The sequence below is a fragment of the Mus pahari genome, chromosome 16 (assembly GCF_900095145.1).
Source record: "Mus pahari chromosome 16, PAHARI_EIJ_v1.1, whole genome shotgun sequence".
Lineage (NCBI taxonomy): Eukaryota > Metazoa > Chordata > Mammalia > Rodentia > Muridae > Mus > Mus pahari.
In genome coordinates this window covers 48,730,025-48,753,171 of record NC_034605.1, presented here as the reverse complement: position 1 = coordinate 48,753,171, position 23,147 = coordinate 48,730,025, and the positions used below count along the sequence as shown (strand labels likewise).

The window sequence follows — 23,147 nt, the reverse complement described above, 5'->3', positions numbered from 1 at the left end:
AGAAACCCTGTCTCGAAAAACAAAAAAAAAAAAAAAAAAAAAAAAAAAAGAAAGTATCTGGAACTGGGCATGGGGCAAGAATTAATAGTCTACAAGGTAAGACAAGGAAAGGCACCTGTTGGGAAATGAGAGGCAGATGGATAATGCTGAGTCAGCTGTTCTGAGAGAGCAGATGTTTGGAAAGCATTGGCACCTTCGAGGTGACTGACGTTTTCTCTGACCTTGTTTCATAAATGTTCTGTCAGAGGGAGAGGCAGGGATGCGGGTGGTGAGGGTGCTCTGGATTTCGTTTATATAACGTCCTTATCAGTGTTCTGTCCTCCTGACCTTTGAAGAATCAAAAGGTTGAGCTTCACCACATCCAGGAAATGTGGCTCTTCAGTGAGACTGGGGGATGGCTCAGTGGGTAAAGTTCTTACTGTACAGGTGTGAGGACCAGAGTTCAGATTCCCAGAATCCACGTAAATGCATAGTGGGCTCCATGGGCAGCCTGTAATTCCAGGGCTCTGGGGACACAGATGGGACTCCTAGCTACCAACAAGCTCTGGATTCAATTTAGAGACCCTGCTTCAAAGAATAAGGTAGAGAGCGATGGAGGAAAACTCTCAATACCAACCTCAGCTTCTATAAACATACGCACATCACTACACTTGTAGAGTCTGCACACAAGAGTCCAAATGTGCCCACACAGGCACATATGCTCTACACACACACACACACACACACACACACACACACACGGTAGAAAGGGATTTCCAAGTGTTTTAAAATTCCATTTGAGTTTCTAATGCATTGTGGTTAAATATAATCTGCCTAATCAAGTCTTTTGAGGTCCTTGACAAATATGACAAGTATTAAAAGGACTTAAGAGCCGGGGCTGGGATACAACTATAGGATGCTGAGTACCTACTGTGCACTCACAAGCCCCCAAACTTTATCGTGTGTGTGTGTGTGTGTGTTAGTGTATGAGAGTGTGTGTATATATGTGAGTGTGTGAGTGTGTTAGTGTATGAGAGTATGTGAGCAAGTGTGTATGTATGAGTGTGAGTATGTGTGTGTGTGAGTGTGTGTTAATGTATGAGAGTGTTGTGTGTGTGTGTATGTGTGTGTGTGTGTGTGTGTGTGTATCTAGATAGGATGAATGGACTAGATTTAAGTGATAGATATTTTGAGGACTATTGGCCTGTATTATTTTTTGTTTTGTCTTTTATTGAGATCCAACCTCATTTATCCCAAGCCAGTCTAGAACTTCTTTTATAGCAAGGACGATTGTGGGTGGTCAACCTCCTGCCTCTGCCTCCCTAGTCTTGGAATGTCAGACATATAGCTCCATGCTTGGTATACTGGATGCTGGGAATCAAACCGACAATGCTATGTATCCAGCCTTAGCCCAGGCTATTGCTTAGTAATTTAACCTCATAGCATCTAGCAAGTGCAGTCTTGTAACTTATGGTCAACACCTCAAGTGTGTTGCCTGAATTTTTCCCAACCTTTTAAATCTCTCTGGTCCCTGTCTTAGCAGTCTTCCTTAATGGAATATAACCTCCCACTGAACACTCTGGCTCATAGATGGTACATGCTTCTCCCTGTTTTGAAAAAATAAGAAGCAATATTTATCAGGCACTTTCCTTTAAATCCATACTTTATTTACAGGAAGGCTTATGCAAGCTTACCAGCTTGATTGACTGTCTTAAAAAAAAAAATTTCCAACCCTTATCCTCCATTACATTATCCTGTCTGGCTGTTACTCTCCGAAGCTGTTTCTACTTATGTTTCCAAACTCCTATGTTTTTCTAACGCTGTTTTCGACATTTTTGTGTTAATTAGTAGCATCTGCTCCTTATGTCAGGAGACAACAGTGCTTTCCTCCTACAAAGTGTCCAAATTGCAGGTTAAGTGGGAGCAGCCTTGCTGCCTGAGCTGGTGCTACTGTTTGTTATTTTAAACTGGCAACAACTTACCTTCAGCCAGGCACCAGGACTTTGGAAAGCTTAGCCGATTTTGGATTTTGGTCGCAGAGTGATTTATAAATGGCAGTGGGTTTTGTTGTTGTTTTCATGATTCATTCATTCTTTCTTTCTTTCTTTCTTTCTTTCTTTCTTTTTTTTTTCTGATTCTAGTTTCTTCTGACTATGGGTGCTACCCCCAGCAGGAGACGTGTGAATCTGCTCCTTGGTGTCTGCAGAGAGAGGTCCCAGGACCTTCAGAGATACCAAAATCCCCAAAGCCTGAGTCCTATAAATAAAATAGCACAGTGTTTGCATAAACCCACACAGTTCCTGTCCTGTGCTTCACGCATCTTGAGATTGCTCATTCTGCCTAACACAGTGTGAACGCTCCATTATCTGTCTCGCCGTCTCGCTTAGGGATAATGGTAGAAAAAAAAAAATCTGTAAGTGTTCCATATAGAGCTTTTTTTTTTTTCCTCGACAGTGTGTGTGTGTGTGTGTGTGTAGATGCAAGTGTGCGTATATATGTGTGTGTGTACTGTGCATGGAGGCCACAGGTCAACCTTGTTGAGACAGGATCTTGTACTGGAATGGGTGCTGGTTGATTTGGCTGAGTTGGGTGACCTTTGAGCCCCAGTGAGTGATCCTTCTGTGTCTGCCTCCGCAGCACTGGCCTTGGGAGAGGATGTTACCATGCCTAGTTTATTACATGGGTGCTGGGCATCAAACCTTGGTCCTTATGCTTGCCCTGGGGAGTTCTTTACTCACTGAGCTATTCTCTCCATTCCTGCCTGACTATTATTGGTCCTCTCTTGGATGAACCCATGGGCTCAGAGCTCCACAGAGGCTGAGTTCTGCCAGTGTGGATCAAAACTATGCTGTTAGTTGTTTTGTGATGGACTTTACCCTACTGAGAGTAAGAAGTCTGTGCCTTTAAACCAGAAATGCGTTCCTTCTGACACAATACCACTCTGGATTTGAATTGAGGCAGAAGTCAGACAGGATGCCTCCCCCTTTCATAAGTCTGTGTCAGCGAACAATGGAGATGTCTTAATTCGCTGGTTTCAATAACGAGAGGGACAATAGGCTTTGCATTTTGTAGAATCCAAAGGCTTTGAAAACAACTTGGTCTCCCCCTCTTTACTGAAACCATGTTGTCTGAGTCCTCTGTTGCCAATGAAGGATTTTTTTCCCCCTCATTATTCTGAAAAATCCAAACAAATCACGGTGGTCGCTTCCCTTGATGTTCGCCTACTTTCTCTCACCACTGAGCATGGTAGCCCCAACCCTGCCAGGATTCTGCTCTCTGTAATTTCAGTTACTCTCCGTCAACGGACGGAAAAAAAAAAACAAAAACAAAAACAAAACAAAAAAACCATTAAATGGAAAATTCCAGAAGTAAATATCTCAAAGGTTCCAATACAAGCTTTATCACAGCATGCTGTTCTGTTGCATTATTAGTTATTACTAATTTCTTACAGCACCTAATTCATAAATTCAAATTATCATCCTGTGCTGGCTGGTTAATTGTCCACTTGACAGAAGGCAGAACTTCCTGGGAGATGACTTCTGAGTACCCTGGCGAGGGATTGTCTTGATTGTGGTAATTGATATGGGAAGACCCATCTTAATTATGGGAAGGACCATTCCCTGTACAGGGATCCTGGACTGTCATTGCCGTGAAGAGAGGCAACTAAGCTGCCATGTACACTCATTACATTCTTCCTCTGGCTGTGGACATGACGTGACTGTCTGCTTTGGGCTTCTGCTGTCTTGCCTTTCCCAAGATGGTGAGATATTCCCCGAACCTTGAGCTGAGGGTTCCTGTTATTCCCCTTCCTCATTAAATGGTTTTGGTCATAGTAATTAAATGCAACAATATGAGAAGAAGATATAACACATGTGTGCTGATATATAAGGATTGTACATAGGTGTTGGCAATGTATAGTTTCACGAATCCAGTGGGGGTCTTGAAATGGGGCATTTGCTGATAAATGGGACCGTGTGCATGTGTGTGTATGTGTGTGTGTGTGTGTGTGTGTAGTATGTATATGTGTGCATGTGCATGTTTATGCACATGCATGTGAAAACCACAGAACAACCTCAGCTTTTTTCCTTGGGTCACTTACTAGCTTTTAGTGTCATTGAGACACAGGATTTTTCACTGGCCTGACACTTGTCAAGTAAGCTAACCTAAGTGACAGTGAGCCCTAAGGATCTGCTTGCCTTCCTCCCAAGTCCTGGGATTACAGTCCATTACTGTACCTGCCTTCTGTTTGACTGGCTTGTTGTTGTTGCTTAAGAGATTCTGGGAATGGGACCGAACTCAGATCTTTACAGGCCCAGCCAACTCCCTGGTCCAGCACTCTGGTTTAAATAGCATCTTTTACAGTCAAGAAGGATGCTTAGCCTGGAGGAACACATAGCAGAGCTTTTGCAAACTGTTCTACATCCAGCCCAAGTAAAGCAAACGGAGCACAATGTGCCAGGTTAAGGATTTTCTCCAACAGCCAGAAATTTCCCCTTCATCTCTGACAGTGACCTGGACTGAGTATGTTGTTTAGGTCAGGGGAAGGTTGATGATGGAGATGCGTGTGACTGGCTCATCCTTTGTGCTAAGGGTGAATTAGCAGCACCTTCTGAAAGTCAAAACTTCAAGCATGCGCATCCTAGATAATAGATAAGATTATCTTCCACCTGTCAGCTAGATTCTGTGTCCTGAGGTTGCACAACCGCACGGCCAGATAGCGATAAACTATGCAAACATTCTCATCTTTGGAGTCTATTTCAGACACACCCCATAGCACCCCACCTTGGAAATGACATCCCATGACCTTTGCCCCATTCTCCCATGGGAGCAAGTCACACACTCTAATCAGCTCTCACGTGGAAAATGTCAGCAAGGTGTGAACATCAAAAAGTGAAGCCACTGGAGACCCCTGCCTTGTGACAGAGCTGGGGCTGTGATTTGTGTCTCCCACCCTGTGCCCATGAATATGTATAACTGCCTTCCTGATCTCCCTGTAGTCTTTCCCAGCCTGCTGAGAGGCAGCTCCGCTCTCAGACGTGATCAGATCAGGAGCTAGGAGGAAGCTTCCATTCTTCTCACACAATTTGTCAAGTTGACTCTGTGAATGGATGCAGAACCCCACCAGTTTGAGATTCAGGATTGTGCACGTACTGAGCAAGGGCTCTCTCACTGAGCTGCACTGCCAGCCCACCCTTTTTAGACAGGCTCCCATTCAGAAACCCTAGCTTCAAGCCTGGCAGTGGTGGTGCACGCCTTTAATCCCAGCACTCGGGAGGNAGAGGCAGGCGGGTTTCTGGGTGCCAGACCAGCCTGGTCTACAGAGTAAGGAGTAAGTTAAGAAGAAAGAAAAGAAACCCTAGCTTCCCAAATACTTGGCATTCTAGGTCTGCGTCCCCAGACTCTCTCATGGCTCTTTGTAACAAATGGCTCTGTGTGCAGCCTTGCCCTGTGTCCCGTAAGACATGGGATGATCTTGAATGTATAAGACAAGACCTCACACTGCTCCATCCTAAGTCCCTACGCTCATCCCTCCTTAAAGTATAACTCAATGTCTTTGCAGTAGCCTGCGGGGGTTTTTAATGCTTATAAAGTTATTTCTGTGGGTTTTTTTTTTAATTTTGTGAAATGTATTTATAGCTAAGAAATATCACAGGCATGGATCTCTGGGACAGCATGGATATATGTTTTGTGATTCATCTAGAGTTCAGTTAATTTTTACTTAAATATTTACTTATGTTTTGTGTGTGTGTGTGTGTGTGTGTGTGTGTGTGTGTGTTTTGTGTGGGTACCAGAGGAGGGCTGAGGAAAGCATCCAATCCCTGACAGCTGGAATTAACAGACAGCTGTAAACGACCCCAAATGGATGCTGGGAGCTAGACTCCATCTTCTCAAAGAGCAGGAGGAACTGTTAACTACTGAGCCATCTCTCTAACATTTACTTTATTTTTTGAAATACAGTCTCATTATATAGCCCACATTGGCCTCTTTGTCCTCTTGTCTCCATTTCTCAAGTACTGGAGTTATAGACTGGTGCCAGCATACCAGCTTGAGAGTTTATTTTCCATTCTGTATATAATAAAGTTGTTTTGTTTTGTTTTGTTTTTTCTCTTTCCAAATGAAGAGCTACTTTCCCCAGTAGCATTATTAAATGAACGACCCTTTCACCACTGAGGAAAGATTCCGCCATGGATCCTTTAGTTTCTTCCTGTGATGTCTGTGTGTAATGGTTGCACTGTGAAGATATTCCTCATAGCTCAGAAAAGTCACAAAGGATACAGTTGTATTTGTAGAGATTTGGTATTGGAATATTCAAATATATGCAAAACAGTGTGATTTAGGAATCACTGTTGATTTTAGGAGATTTTTATCAGGTACACTAGGAATTCATTCTGCTTAGTGGACTAAGACTTTAGTTGAAAAAAAAAAAAAAATCTATTCAGCCAGACCATGGTGGGCAAGCAGGTTTCACAGCAGCCAGGTTTACTGTGTTTGGCTTGTATTGACATAGCGCCCCTTGGTTATGACCCTCCAGAAAAGTATTGCCCAAGTGCCTATGAAATCTAAACACGTGCTAGAAATCACGCACTCACGCATGCCCACTGAGGGGCTTCACCTCTCCGAGCTCCTCCAGTCCTGGGATTCTGACCATATTTTGTGTTTCATTTTGGTTTGTATGATAGTTGCTAAGGATAGATCCAAGAATGCAGGGCAAGCGATAACCTAAGTATGCTTCGTGCCCAGCCCCTTTATTTGTATTTACAGTGACACCACCTAGCAGACAAGAGCACTTGGTCAATGAAGTTAAACTCCAGCCTGTTGGTTTTGTTGTTGGCAGTGCTGACGGAGGAAGGAAGCAGACTGGAATTCCTTTATCTTAGAGCTGGGGGTGTGGCTATAAAGTAGGTAGAGCGTGCATAGAGCCTCCAGCTTCATCCTGAGCAATACAAAGCCATCTTTTGCTTGTATGTGCAGTGCTTAGCATGGAGGCCAGGGCCTCCTCCATTTATAAGCATGCACTCTAACTATTGAGCTTTCCCTCAGCCTCCACTTATGAAGTTTTTGCCTAAATGGAGTTTCAGAGGTTGGTTGTTGTTGCTTTAGATAAAAGTCTTACTTACCCAACTGGCTCACTGCTCACTATGTAGCCCAGGTAGAACCGAGAAGAACTCACAGTAGTCCTCCTGCCTCAGCCTATTTATTAGGATTTTAAGTAAGTACTAGTTGTCCAGCTGGTGGTTTTCTTTTGTGACCCACCACAGTGTATACCATTGAGGATCTGCTGGGAATCACAAAATTTATCCTTTTTAACTCCATCCCCACTAGGATGAGGAAAAATGGAAACTGATGTCCCCTTGGATGCGTGTTCTCTTTCTCTCACACTCTCCCCCCCCTCTCCCCCCCCCCTCTGTAAATAGCATGAGCACTGCTTCTCCAGTCTCCAGATGCATGGCGTTGCCAGTCAGTGAAAGTCCCCTCCTTCCACCTCAATCCCCCACACTCTCCCCACACACAAATGGATTTTGTTCATAGACAGGTGACAGCAATATAATCCGGAAATGAATTTCTTTGTTAAGGACAACGGCAAATCTGAAAATTGAGCTCTGTGTATTAATAGAAATGTTAGGATACTGGTGAGCTCCTTTAGTTTAAAGCCACTTTCTATTACATTAAATGATTTTAATATCCTTTAAAAGTCCAAAAGAACTGAAGGCAGTGCTCCATGCCTATAATCCGAGCACTTGGAAGATACGCTGGGCGACGTTAGGGGACAGGGGAGAGTCTGGGCTGTCAGACAAGACTGTGTCTCAAAATAAAATAAAAGTGAAAGAAATAAATGAGTCAATTAATGTAAAGAGTTCAACCCAAAGTCTAGTCAGCACCCTGATTCATTTCCTGTGTCCTTAAGGCGTGTATAGCTCTCCCCAGGTTGGGAGGTTCGTTGTAGAAGTTAAATGAAGTGACAGAGAACTTGTCCAACTCTAAAAGACCTAGGTAGAAAGTTCGAAGCCACGAGGGGGAAAGCAGGCACTGTTTTTAGTTTCAAGGAAAAAAAAAAGGTTGATGATGCCTAGAAACTTTTGAGATAAAGGCCCTCTCTCCTCTCTCCTCCAAATTCTGTCTTTCCCAAGACCATTTTTCTTTGAACTTGGACCCTTATCTTGTTTTGTGTCACTGTTACCACTGTATAGTGCCCCCCACCCCCCTACACCCCCATCAAGGGGGTAAGTTACAGTTCAAGAAAACTGCTCAGAAAAAGGACAGGTGCTCTCATAACCCCACCTTCTGTGGGTATCCGAGTCCTCTAGAAAATAGAAGGACATTTCTGTTTCCTGTCAGATGCACTTCCAGACGGAACGATCATTGCACGCCATCGAGGCTGATTCACTGGACTGAGCATTGACCAAGAACCCCACAGTTTCTGTCCCTTAGCAGTTGGAGCTGTCCACGTGAATCTAACCAGACCCCCCTGGAAGTCCTCTTAGAACGAGTTGACTGTTCCTTAAAGCGATAGCCTGTAAAGTCTTTCAAAGGGTCAGTTATGGACTGGGGATGTAGCTCAGTTGTTGGGGGTGTTTGCTCAGCACGCTAGTTACCCTGGGTTTGATCTTCAGCACGTCGTCGTAGATTAACCAAGGTAGTGTACTTGTAATCTCAGCACTAGGCAGGTGGAGGGAGGACGATCAGAAGTTCAAGGTCATCCTTAGCTCAAGTAATACTTGAGACCAGGATGCAAGAAAACAAACAAAAATGTTAGTTATCCCAATGACCTGGGTGTTCATGAAAGGTGATATCTCTTAGAAGTGGGTACCGTGATGGGAGCTTTCTTGGTTATCTCAGAAACCCTTCTGAGATTCTTAACGTTTATTTAGCATTACCCATGGTGACCAAGCATTGCTGTAGCATCCTTATATTCTAAAAGGAAACTGGTAATGAAAAACAGATCTGCTTACAAGGTCGCCAACTGCTAGGGCTGGGGACACTCTCATTTTATCTATACCGTGCTTGTGGGGAGCTATGGTACAAAGACCATAACATGGGAGGTGACATAGGTTGAGGTCCTTTCATGTGATAATCTCTGGGGTGGGGGGGTGGGGGGGGTTGGAGAGGCTGGGTTGCTTCCATTCTGTGTTAGAGACCATTTTTCAAATTTGAGCCAAAGATAACAGGTCATTGAGACTCTCTTGGATTTTGTTGTTGTTTTGTTTTGTTTTGTTTTGTTTTTGGTTTTGCTGTTGTTGTTTTGAGGTAAATTTCTGTTCTCTTATTATGTAGACCTGGCCACCCCGAACTTGCAATGTAGACTATACTAACCTTAGATTTGTGGTGATCTTTTGACTGTATGGACTGCAGCTATGCATCACCAGGCCTGGTCTTTGTGTCTTTCCTTTAGGGGGTCAGCTTCAGCCCTAATTCCTGTCTGCATGCTGGCAGAACCTTAGTATAAAAGTTGGGGGAGGGGCAGAATGTCTGTCTTCAGGCTCTCTCCTCCAACATCCAGAACTACAGTCTGATGTAGCCACCATCCTCAGAACTGGGTGACAACCTTCCCTCAGGATTTCAAAATAGATAAGAGACAAGTACTGCAAAGCTAAAAAAATTTAAAAGAGGGGTGGGGGTGGGGAGGTGCAGGCTCCTTTGAAGTCGACCTCCAAACTCTCAAGTGGCTACTGTCAAAAAACAAAGCAGTACAGTTTAATCATGGTTCAAGGGAAACTGGAACCCTAGCTGGGGACAAAACAATTTTAAATACAGCTCATGAAGGCAAAGAACTTTCCAGAATGGCTATATGTTAGGCGGTTCCCGTGTAGGACTCATCAGCTGTCCCTAGTTTGTGTGAGGAGTCATGAATACCTTTACTGTTCATTTCATACCCACCATGTACAGTAATTAGCGCTTTCCCCCCTGGGAGGAGATGGTATTTATCAAGTTTATCAAGAGGCAGGCGGGGTGGGCGGGCCAGGGGGAACCCATCAACTAGCCATGGGTAGTGCAAAATGGAAATTTCCTTTCTCTTGCATGCTATTGGTTTTTTTGTTTCGTTTTGTTTTTTGTTGTTGTTCTATCCTAAATGCTGTATACTAAATAATATAATATTTGCTCATCAATCAGACGGATGCTCATTCAAGCATGAGTGAACTTGAAATCATGAATGGTTTGGGTTAAGTCACCCCATTAGAGTCGGCTTTTATATGTTTTTTAATTTCACGCAGAGTATTTATTTGGTGTGCTGGGATCTTTTTTGTGAATAAGATGCATAGCCTTTTTTTTTTTTTTTTTTACCCGTAGCTCAATCAATAAGGTAGCCTTGAAAATGTTTTCATGACAAAGAGCCAAGAAAGCAGCCAGATTAACTTATTTTGCTCCTTTCTAAACACTTCAGGGCAGTTAGACCTGAGGAGAAGGCATTTTAAAAGCAGAAGCCCTATGTGTAGCCTACGCTGGCCTTGAACTCCTGAGCCTTCTGACTCTACCTCCTGAAGAATGGGATTATAGGTGTACAACATCACACACAGCAGTCTCCGACTGTAACAGGCTGAATGTGTGATTTTTAAAAAAAACAAACCAAACCAAAAAACTTATTCTACTTTCTACCCTTGATACCTAGAAGTTATTATATTTAGTTATTCAAATGTAAAGAATCTTTTCTTTACTTCATTCAGTTGATAAACTTGATATTTTGTAAGCACATGCCTATTGAAAAATACTATCTTCCCCAGCATGGTTTGCTTTTCTCTCTCTCTCTCTCTCTCTCTCTCTCTCTCTCTCTCTCTCTCTCTCCCTCCTCCTCTCCTCTCCTCTCCTCTCCTCTCCTCTCCTCTCCTCTCCTCTTTTCTTTCTCTTGTTCTTTCTTTCTCTTGTCCTTCCTTCCTTCCTTCCTTCCTTCCTTCCTTCCCAGTATTTTAGGGCCCCGCTGGTGAGAGGATGTGTGATAGCTTTGTTCAGTTGACTGGCATGCTTGTGTGACATATAAGATAGACATTGAGAACACCCAGGGATTTCCCCTGCTTAATCACCAACTGCTTGAAGTGGCATTTTCCACTCTGACTTGCTGCTTGGTTTTGTTAGATTGCAGCATCCTGGAACAGAATGAAAGGGTCTGTGTTGAAACAGCTACAGTCGGGTTGCAGTAGACCCTGAGAAAAACAGAGCGGACTCCAGCCTGCACGGATGACCTTGAAGCAGGAATGGTTTGGGGTGAGTCATCCCTCTGGGGTTGGCATTTACATGTTTTAGATTTCATGTGGAGTATTTATGTGATGTGCTAGGATATTTGAGTGAGTAAGATGAATAGCTATTTTTCCCCATAGCTCAAGCAATAAGACTTCAGGGTAAGACCCTTGAGGGTAGGGAAAATGAAACAAAACAAACAAAAACCAAACCAAACAAACAAATAATAGCAACAACAAAAACGCAGGTGCCCACCCAACTCTACACACAAACAATAAATAATGTGTGTGGTCTGTAGGTCCTATTTTAGCCAAACTCACAAGGGATTAGTGAGCCATACAGAGGAGGCCTACCTACCTGGCGATACCCTTATACAATACTGTAAGCAGCATTGGAGCAGGCAAGGTAGAGAGCTATCATCAGTAGTTTCCAGACCGCACTCAACAAGTGCTTCCTGTGTAACTTGTAAACATGGGGTACAGTGTGGTCAGTTGAAAGAAGTATATAGTGTGTGATTTATGATCGGGGTAGTTAGTATTTTCTTCATAAACTGTGGTCTGTTCTTCATGTAGGCAACCTTTTGGTTCTCCCTTTCATTTTCCTCTAAAATTTATAATATATTGTTGTGAAATATACAGACCGTCCTGGCTGTAGAATGTAGACTTTGGTCCTTCTGTTTATTGGTGTTCTTGGTCCCCTGAGTGACCACCTTGGCCTGAGTTACAGTCTAAGAATTCCAAGCTTTAAATACACATTTTTTTTTAAAGATCCAAACTATACTAAAACAATATAGGTTTCTTGGGATGTCTTTTTGGCTTTATGCCTGGAAGCAATCCTCAGATTCAAGCCTATTTGTCTCCACCTATGGTGGAGGGCCTTGGGGGAGCACAGTACTTGCTATGACTGGCCTGTAAAAGTGGATGGACCCTAATGATCTCCCTGGCCTCCTGCAGATTGAGAACTCCGTGCCTTCTAGTACAGTTATGTAACCATGGTCTTCCATTCTCCCTGGTGGAATTCATTGTGTGCCTGGGGCAAACTATCATTTGCAGGGAGTTAGGGAGGCCAGCCTATGTGCAAGTGTAGAAGAGAAGGTCCAGTTCCCCAAGGGCCTCATCTCTATTGTCTTTCGATGAAGCAGGACTTTCAGACTCTGTGGTTAATAATTTAATTCCCTTGTGATATTAATAAGGGAGTGTTTCATGAATTTTGCATTAAAATAAACAAAGCAAGGGTCTTTTAAATTCTTGTCCTTTTTTTTTTTTTTTTTTTTTAATCACTGTGTGACTAGCTGAGTATAAGCCCTTTCACTCCATGGAGCCTCAAAAAACTTTGTTGTCCATTGAGAAGAAGGTTCTGGTTTTCTTTCTAACTAAACATCTCCTTCCTGAAAGCTGAGCTGTGAACAGCAGTTAGATTGATAGTCACATGTCATCCTTGTTAGCAGCTGGCTGTCTGCCTCGGAGTGGCACATTATTTGGGTTTCATAACAGCGTTTTCTCTCTCTAACAAAATGTTAAATTATGAGGAGCAGGAAACCGCATGAGTTCTGCAGAGTGGCACTGTAAACTGGGTGTGATTTGGAGAAACCAGGTTATGACTGTCCCCCGGGGAGAGTGTCCTTCCTGTCTGGTGGGGTATCCTAGCCCTTATCTCCCCCCGCCCCCCAAATGTCTACTGTCTACTGTGTACAGTGGGCCATCATGAATCACAAACCTGCTGAAGACATTTGCTTGGGGGTTACCTATGGACCAGGCTTGTCCTCCAGAACTCGGGCTCTCGTTTATAAGTTCTTCCTGAGTTCTCAGACAACTACGGAGACCCTCTTGATGAACATCTGTGACCCTTGGGCACTACCTAGAGCCGTGTGTTTGCTGGTACCCTGTTTAGGTTGAAGCCTGCTGTAGGACAGGACCCATGTCACAGGCCAGTGTTTCTCAATGGTGGTCTCATCTCAGGACCTCCTACATCTGACTCACCAGGATGTGGTTATTAAAGTCGAAGACACAGTGACACCAGGCTGAAAGAATCAGAATTTCGGGGGGTGAGGGGGGATGGGATGGGGAAGCTCGCATGGCTTGCTCCACCTAACTCTTTGCCTACTGGGGTTTCGAACAAGTGTCTAGAGACTAATTATGAATATTTCCCTTGTCCAGCTGCAGGTCTGAGTACCATGAAGATCCCAATGCAATGCTCCCTTAATGATCTAAGCAACATTCACCATGAGAGTCACATTTACCTTTTGATTTATCAATTTTTAATGACAAAAATTGAGGGATCCGATCTGCCTTTTGGGGATAGGAAGTCAGTATATATAAGCTCTCAGAAACCCAGTTCCAGCTAAACTCACAAAGCACTCTCTACCCTAAGCCAGAGGCTCTTGGAAAACACCCTCATGTCTCTTTCTTCTGTCCCTTGTAACAGCAGCAGCTCCTGCTGAGGTCTGGTATGAGGGCCCATCGGCTCTGTGCTAGGCAGCTGGAGGAGAGCCACAAAAGAGCAGCCAACTCCCAAGGCCATAGCAGCTGCCCTCAGCACTTTATTCTGAGGTGTTATCTCCTTCAGCTGTTGGGACTTCCAGGTGGTCAGTGTGCGTGGTAGGAGAGCCATCCTGTTGTGGAAACAATCTTTTCTTTTCTTCACCTATGATGTAGCCACAGTTTTGCCTGCAGAAGGCAGGCTGTTTGAGAAGACACACTCAAGTATGATGTTGTAAAAGTATATACTCCCAGGTGTCCATTACAGCTTTAGTTTTGGTGCTGGGATGGAATCAGGGACCGAGCACACGTTCAACAGGTATTCTGCCATGAGATACACCTCTCTGACCTTTCACTCAGTCTGGGAGATTAGAAAGGGGGAGGGGCAAACAGGATAGATTCCCCTCATATTCTCTAAGGATGGGCAAGCGGGTGTGGGTTCCCAAAGCAAGGCTAATGGCAGATGAGACTCTCCAGCATGAATCTCACGGAGCCTTGCCTGGACTTCTCTGAGTGGCCTTTCCTCATTTAAGTGGGCGTAGGTGTGAGAGCTCTGATGCAGAAGAGAAGTGCCCTGGTTGCCATCTGCAGGTCAGAAATGTATAGTTGTTTGCATACATACACTTGAGTCTTTCTTAAAAGGCTCTCAGGCAGAGGAATAACCAATTAAAGACAATGTAAACTGTGGGGTTTTATTCTACTATCAGATGATTTGAGAAAAGGTCTGACTGTGTGTAGCCAGCCGTGGGTGGCCTAGACCTCATCGTGTAGACCTTGCTGGCCTCAAACTTGCCCGTCTGCATTTGACTCCCAAGTGATGGAACTGCAGATGGGCACCACCATAGCTAGCTAGCATGCCTGAGTTGGAGGTATTTAATGGTACATGGAATATTTCCTTCTTAGAAGCCACATTTCTTTATAAGTGGGCAAAAGAAAAGCTGATCTTATAAGCAGAGCACCTGCCCAGTTAGAACCCACGTGGCTCGGGCCATTTGCCACAGAACAGCCTTGACATTTGTCCAATTTCCAAGCAGCACTCATCGTAGGTACTTCTTTGGGAAAGCTGGTATCAGTACCAAAAGATCTACTGGTAGCCAAACATACCTATAATGCCAGCATTTGGAAGGCTAAGGCCAGGAGGATTGCCATGAGTTTAGAACTAGCCTGGACTTTCACGGTGAGTTTAAGGCCAATGTAAGAAACTCAAAAGAAAAAACGAGAGCCTGTATGCTCACTGCTCTTACCACAGCCGTCCTTAGAAAGCTCTAGAAGTGTTCCAGCTTAGAGGAGCTGGGCTCCACGCATACCTAAGCCAGCGTTCTGTAAAGCAGGACCCAGACTCTTGTCTGATGTAGGACTTGCTCTTCTAGGCGATGGCATCACAAGTTGCTAATTGCAGAAGTCCCTCTGAGAAACTTGGGTGGTTAAGTCTAGCTTTGAGCAAAAGCATGCTACTCTAGGGTAAGGGATGGATTTACTTAGAGCAGGAATCAGTAAAGCAGGTGTTGATTGATTTGATGGGTCCTCTTCTTTACTGACAATCTGAGAGCTTTAAAGGGAGGTATTTTCTGTGCATCAAAAGAAATTAGAATTTTAACTACTGCTGCCGGTGTAGATATGGTTGAAAGAAATGGGAAAGTCGCATCCTATTACTTGGCATTCTTTTCTTGGTGTGTGTGTGTGTGTGTGTGTGTGTGTGTCCATCTGTCTGTCTGTGTCTCTGTGTGTGGTGTGGCATGTGGCAGGGGACTATCACCACTCTGTGCCAGTGAATACCATTAACATTCCCATCTCTTCAGATCCTAAACTCAGTTCCTTCCCGCTCCTCTTCAGATGGCTCCAATTAGAAATCGCACGGACCCCTTGAGCTTGCACTCGGGGCTAAGCAGAAAGATGAGTTTATCACACTCACTTCCACCGGCTTCTCATTGAGAGACAAATCAGTTGGCAGCTCGAACCCTGCCTGCTGCTGGGCACTTCATCTTCCTGTTCTTCATCCAGCCACAGCGCTGTGGTTCCTCCTGTGGGATGATTTACTGCCTCCTTCCACTCACTGGCCCATGCGTCATTTCAGGCTCCAGTGTCACTTGCCTGGGTTCCTTTGTCACCTTCCCAAAGGAGCATTCTTTCCTGTTGCTTTTGGTGTGCCCTGAAACAGGAGTTACGAAGCACAGGCTGCCTGCCATCTTGATACATCTGAAGCCAAGGATGACATTGAACTTGTGATCTTTCTGCTTCTGTTTCCCAAGCACTGGGATTACAGCTGTCTGACTGTGTCTGAACTCTATGTAGTACTGAGGAGTAAGCCCAGGGCCCCCTCATGCACTAGGCCATCACTGGACCATCGGCCGGATCTCAGCACTTATTCCAATGTCTCAAAAAACCATAAAAAGATGTTTCTGACTAAACCATTTTATGAAAATGCTTGGATTTAATGTTCAATTATTTAGACCAAACAACCTAGGTTAAACCTTTGTTCCCAGGAAACTGAACAACAGATAGAACCATGTCTGTTCTGTTGTAACCATCTCTGTAAAGTCACTAGAAATTGCCTTTCCAGCCGTTCTGTGACATCTAGGATGATAGCCGCCAAATCGGGGGAATCCAGGCTAATGGTACTCGCTGTACTGGCAGCACTGTGTGTCTGTGTGGGATTTTTAAAGCGGATTTAAAAAGTCAAGACTGGATAGCATTAAAAAGGTTGACGTAACATTTTCAGTTTTGAAAGGCTACCCGCTCCAGGAATACGCTTGTTGCTTTTTTTTTTTTTCTTTCCCTCCATTTCTAAGAATTCTATTTGGCTAAAATACCAAAATAGAGAGGAAAAAAAAATCTTGGCTTAAGTAAATGAAAGGTCATCTCCAAAATTAATTTTTATTCTCTAAGAGTTCCTTTGTAAAAGAAAGCAGGATGGATATTTTTTTTAAATATTACATTAAAAATTTCACTCAAACCCCTCACTTTTTATATCATAATCAAGGAATTTGGCATTTATTTTGGCAGTGAGTCTGTAAGGCATGTTATATGTCTTTTTTAAGTATTTTTATTTATGTATGTGTATATGCGCATGCATATAGATGCCCTTGGAGCTAGCTAGAGTTACAGACAATTAAGGGCACCCCTTCCTTCCCTATAGGTGCTGGGATTGAGCTCATGTGAAAGAAGAAGAAATGTTCTAACCACTGAACCATCTCCCCAGCCTTCACTTACATGTCTTTAAGCTATATTTTCATATGGGGGGGGGTTATCCAATTCTACACTACACAGAACATATTTTTCCTATTAATTCTTTGTTTGGCCTCAGTAAGTGGGAAAGATAGGTTTCACCTTGAAATTTGCCAGGTGTTTTTATTTTTGTTTTTGCCTGATGTGTTGCTGCAACCTCCAGTCTCTTTGTAAAATCAAGGCAAAAGTTGGTCTGTTCCTGCATTCATTAAAGGGTCGGTCTTCCTGTGCTGATTACAGACGGGCTTGGACACATAAAATATCATACGATTCTGTAGCATGTTATAGAAGCGGACACTTGTCCTGCACAGTTGAAGTACTAAAACTCAGAAGTTTCAGCTTTCTTTTCTCAATGTTTTTATTAAAGTTCATTTATTTTGTATGGCTACACATATACTTATACATCATATACATACACATACATCATACACATACATCATATACATCATATACATACACATATATCATACACATACATCATATACATATGTATCATATACACACACATACATCATACACATATATTATACCCATACATCATACATATACACATGCACATACATATACACATACACATATACATATACATATACATATACATATACATATACATATACATATACATATACATATACATATACATATACATATACATATACATATACATATACATGCTTGGCACAGCTCCAGAGTGGAGGTCAGAGAATAACTTGCAGGACTTAGTTCTCTTGTATACCATATAGGTCCTGAGGCTTGAACTCGGGTCATCAGCCCTGGCAGCAAGCACCTTTACCTACTGAGCCCTCTTGTCAGCCCTAAGCATCTTACTTTTCTTTCCCAAGCACTGCATTCGGTTCAAATCTAGACCTTTAACTTGGTTCAAAGATGGCTCAGGGTATCCAGCTTGGCTGAGGCGAAAGAGCTCAGCCGTACACATTACCCCTTAGTTATTCTCTGATGGCTGCCCAGTGACTGAGACCATTCATCGTGTCTGAGGAGGCGCTGACTCTTAAACTACCATGATGGGCTCCTGAATCCCTCATAATGAACACTCTGGAAGGCAGCAGACTCCTGCTGTTTTCATTACAGATTCAGCTGCTAACCAGTATAGTAGGCTCTTATCCAGAACTGCCCTCCACAGACTGTCTAGACCAGTCCATATGGTGACATTGTGGCTGCAGGTGACCCGAGGATGCCTGGTGTCAGTTAACCCAGGCAGAAGCTTCTCTGAGTGGGATGAGGTCCTGATTTCCATCTCCAGTAAACTCTCTCCCTCAAATCCCTGTTGTGGTAGCTTCGATTAGGGAAGGCAAGAAAGAGAAGTGAACAAGGCTCTACATATGAGGTTCTGTTCTCATGGTCATGGCAGAGTCCTTAACAAAACCAGCCTAAGGGCAGAAGGGCTTAATTTAGCTCCTGGTTGGAGGGCACAGCCAATTATGATGCCTAGCAGCTCAGTCAACTCAAATCTGGCACAATGGGGGTTGGCTGCATCCAGCCAGGAAGCTGAAGAGATGACGGTTAGCGCTCCACCCACTCTCTCCCTTTTATTCTGCTAAGGACCCCAGCCCATGGAAGGGTGCCATCCATGTTCCCAGAGAAGGGCTGTTTTCCAACCTCATTTAAGGGTCTCTGGAAACATCCTCACAGACAACACCCAGCAGTGTGTCTCCTAGGTGACTCGAGCTCCTGGAAAACTGTCAATCAAGAGTAAATGTGCAGTCTCTAAACAGACTAGAGTACTTTAACGCTTAGGGTTGAGCAAGCTACTAGATTAGTGGGCCACTGAGCTTATATGGGTTCCTCATGGAAGTGTAGATGGATGGCTACTTACAGCAACATTAAAAACTAGATAAGCCTGCCCCCAGTGCATTCCCAACGAAGCTTTGAAAAAGGTCCTCAGCTTTTTATCCTGCCCAATTACTATATCTCTTAGTTAGGGTGTTACTGCTGTGAACAGACACCATGACCAAGGCAACTCTGATAAGGACAACATTTCATTGGGGCTCGCTTACAGGTGCAGAGGTTCAGTCCAATATCACCAAGGTGGGAACATGGCAGTATCCAGGCAGGCATGGTGCAGGAGGAGCTGAGAGTTCTACATCTTCATCTGCAGACTGATAGTGGAAGGCTAACTTCCAGGCAGCTAGGATGAGGATCTTATAGCCCATGTCCACAGTGACACACCTACTCCAACAGGGCCACACCTTCTAGTAGTGCTAGTCCCTGGGCCAACCATACACAAACCATCACACTATATAAATTACTCTTGAATAGGTCTCATCTCCTTTCATCCTCATGGTATGTCTTAAAGATGTATTAACTTTACATTTAAGTTATATGTTATTATACTGGCAAGCGCTGTCCAGGACTGGAGAGTGTGACCTAGCTTATAGATGATGAAGCTAGGATTCATAACCTAGCTTGCCTGCTCTTCTCAGTCTCTGCATTGGCTTCTCCTGGCTTAAGTTCTTGTTGCTAAGCAGGCAGCCTCTTGCTCTCCAAGGACACGATCGCCTTTGCAGAGGTTGATGGGGGAAGAAATTGTTTTCAACTGTCCTCAGGACCAGCGTTAGTCTAAGTGATGCTGCTGGCAAGTGACCATTTGCAGGAGGCAGTCAAATTAGCCACTGGTCTGAGCCCAGCATCCTAGGCTGAGCCTGCAAAGTGAGTTTGCCCTTCGAAATAAATAGATTTGGGAGTGAGTGCCTAGCAGGAGCCCTGGATATTTAAGGCAAGCACTTGGCTTCCTCCGTCTGATTGAATCCAGATTCATTATAGCACTGAGATACATAGCAACAAGCTCTGCAGTGCTGGATCCCAAGGCTGCCTGGTTCGTATGGAGGAAGTTTAGCTCAAAGTATCAAAAGCCATGGCCAGTGAAGCCACAAGAAAATTACTACGCAAACTTGACCTAAGTGAATATCAGTTTTATATTATATTTTACCAGATGAATTTTGGAGTTGTCTGTGCTATGACAGTCAGCTCTAAGATTTGCTAAAATATGAAATCGTTTGAGTGCTTCTCATTTGGGAGTTGAGTGTTCTGCAACCATGCCAGTGTGGGTTTACAGGCACTTAGCTCTTTGCAGAAATGGACATGGCTACCTCCCCCTAATTGCTGCATTGCCAGACTAGTGTCATCTCCAGCCTTACCTGGAACTTGCCTGATCTCATCATCTTGAAAGAGACACTGTCTAGGGACCCAGTTGTCACTTCAAACATGCTACATTCAAACTGTCCTTAATTTGATCATTTTATAGTCTCTCTCTCTCTCTCTCTCTCTCTCTCTCTCTCTCTCTCTCTCTCTCTCTCTCTCCTATCTATCTATCTATCTATCTATCTATCTATCTATCTATCTATACATGTATCTATCTTTTATGTATCTTTCTATTGGTCTATCTGTCTTCTATGTATCTATATATGTATGTATGTGTATCTATATATCTATCTATTTTGTATGCATATATGTATGTATCTTTTATGTATCTTTCATTAGTCTATCTCTCTGTCTTTTATGTATCTATCTATCTATATATGTATGTATGTATCTATCTTATCTATCTATTTATATTTTGTATACATATATGTATATCTTTTATGTATCTCTATATTGGTCTGTCTATTTATCTGTCATCTATCTATCTATCCTCTATGTATCTACCTATTTCTGTATATATACATATACACACATGAGTACATTTATTTTAGACAGGGCTTGCTTCCTATAGCCCAGTCTATGTCAGCTTGCTATGTTGCCAGTGTTGACCTTGAACTTCAATCACCCTGTCTCCACCTCCTGAGTGCTGGGGTATCATACGTGTCACCACACACCATGCCAGGGCTTTATGCATACTTTGTGGGGACTCTGTCACTGTGCTACATTCCCATCCTCTGTGTGTGTGTGTGTGTGTGTGTGTGTATTTTAATTAGGGCAATTATATTTTGTATCCTTTGATCCTGGACCCCACCAAAGATGTCATGATACCAAGATGCTCAAGTCCATTATATAGAATCACACAGAACCTGCAGATGCTACATGCATATCCTCTCAGACACTTTAATCCTTCTCTAGGTTACTTATAAAACCTAAAACCATCTCAGTTTTATGAAAATAATTGTTCTTTAGCATTGTTAAGAGAATAAAGACAAAAAACTCTATGCAGAAAATATAGTTGCATTTTTTTTTCCTTGTAAATCTTTTCTGTTTGCTGTTGGTTGAATCTATGGAAGCCGGCTGCCTGGATATAAAAAGCCAACTACACACAGACACATACAGACACACACACACACACACACACCACACCATACTACACACACACACACACACACACACACACACACACACACACACATACACACCATTCATGCTTCTGTTAAGTACACAGTTCAGTGGTAGTGTATACATTTCCAGTGCTGGGCATTCATTGTCTATCCATTCCAGAGGCTTCCATCATTCCAAACACAAACTCCACGAATTTCCTACTCTTTCCTCTTCTAGCTTCTAGAGACTACCTCTCTGGCCCACCCTTTCTACTTTTCTATTTGTTTATCTGAAACAAGATCTCACATCTAGGCCAGGCTGGACTGGAACTATATGAAGTAGGCTAATCTGGAGCTTACAGAGAGCTACCTGCCTCTGCCTCCAGGGGGCTGGGATTAATGGCATGGCTAACATTCTTCAACTTTCTGTCTCTATGCATTTGATTTTTTTTTTTAAAGATACCTTTCAAAATCATACCATATATGTCCCTTTTTTTGGTCTGGCTCCAAACTTTTGTTGTTATTGGTTTTGTTTGTGTTGTTTTTGTTTGTTTGTTTGTTTGTTTGTTTTAAATCCAGGGTGACATCACATACCTTTTTTTTTTTTTCTGGTTTTCTTCCAGACAGGGTTTCTCTGTGTAGCCCTGGCTGTCCTGGAACTCACTTTGTAGACCAGGCTGGCCTTGAACTCAGAAATCCGCCTGCCTCTGCCTCCCGAGTGCTGGGATTAAAGGCGTGCGCTGCCACTGGCCCGGCTCGACATCACATATCTTAAGCAAGCCTAGACCTCACAGTATATGTCAGGCTGGTCTTGAACTCGGGTTCTCTTGCCTCTGCCTCTTGCGTGCTAATGTTATAACCATAGGCCACTATGCCTGACTTTCAGCTCACAAGTTCACTACAGTGTTTTTAATGCACCATTTGAAATATGGCTTTATTTTATAGAGCATGTGCTATCAGTACTGGACTGTGTAAATAATTACTAATACATTATGAATCTCATTCTAATTTCAGAAACCAGTCTCTATTAGAATCTTGGAGAAGAAAACACCTCACCATTTCTCCTTGTTAGCTCAGGAAAACACCACCACACAGTTTCATGTTCCTTCCTGTTCATCTTTGGCTCTGGTTTCCTCTCATTTTTTAGCCCCTATTTGGCCTGAATTTTTTTGTAGTTCTCTCTGAGCAGACTCATGCTTCTCTAATGCCTGCTAGAAAGTGGTCCCAGTTCTTTAGATACCATCTTCTCTGTGACTCGTATTTACTCTCTTTTGCATTCATTTTCTAGTCACTCTGCCAACCTGCCTCTGTCCAGCCATAAGCAGTGACCCATGATGTGACCCTTGGAAGTGGGTGAATCACAGCCTGCCCCACTGGTGCTGATGTGACTCAAAGCAGAAGTATTCCTCTCTGCTAGTGCATCTGTAGTAGAGTTGAACACTGTTTTTCTATTTATGTCTTTTATGAGCCATAATTAAAAGTGGTGTGAGTCACTGTGTCAGAATGAATGTGTTATTTTCAGATGTCTGTGAGAGCCGTTACTGGTGGAAACTGAGCTTCCCCTACACCGAAGCTCTAAGACCCCTCAGGAAAAGATCCCAGAGGGGTCTCGTCTACTTTCTGAAAGTAGATAAGATTGGAATGACTTTCTGCAACAACAAGGCAGAGCTTCAACTCGACTGCCCTCAGCTTGTGATTTTCCAAGTGTCTTTGTATGCTGTCCCTCTGGTAAAAGTGTCTGGTCTGACTTGAAATTGGAGTACTTAGAGATGATGTCGTCAACAACCACCACCACCTCCTCCTCCTCCTCCTCCTCCTCCTCCTCCTCCTCCTCCATCTCTTCTTGACTTTCCTGGAACTCACTCTGTAGACTAGGCTGGCCTTGAACTCAGAAATCCACCTGCCTCTGACTCCTAAGTGCTGGATTAAAGGCGTGAGCCACCACTGCCCAGCCATGAGTAGTAGTAGTAGTAGTAGTAGTAGTAGTAGTTGTTGTTGTTGTTGTTCTCCTCCTCCTCCTCCTCCTCCTCCTCCT

At 43.5% G+C, this 23,147-nt stretch overlaps 1 protein-coding gene across 11 annotated transcripts in view; it reads left to right on the top strand.

The window, feature by feature from the left end:
* Positions 1-23,147, top strand: part of Atxn1 (ataxin 1) — a 413,636-nt gene that overhangs the window by 102,513 nt on the left and 287,976 nt on the right. For 9 of the 11 annotated variants that reach the window (XM_021215427.2, XM_021215426.2, XM_029547630.1 and 6 more), the window contains one exon: positions 11,047-11,175. The exons of 1 other annotated variant lie outside the window; for it this stretch is intronic. The gene's annotated coding sequence lies outside the window, so the exon portion shown is untranslated. Of the gene's footprint in view, positions 1-2,120; positions 2,393-11,046; positions 11,176-23,147 lie in introns of all 11 variants that reach the window. One more of the 11 variants, XM_029547628.1, reaches the window with a different exon arrangement.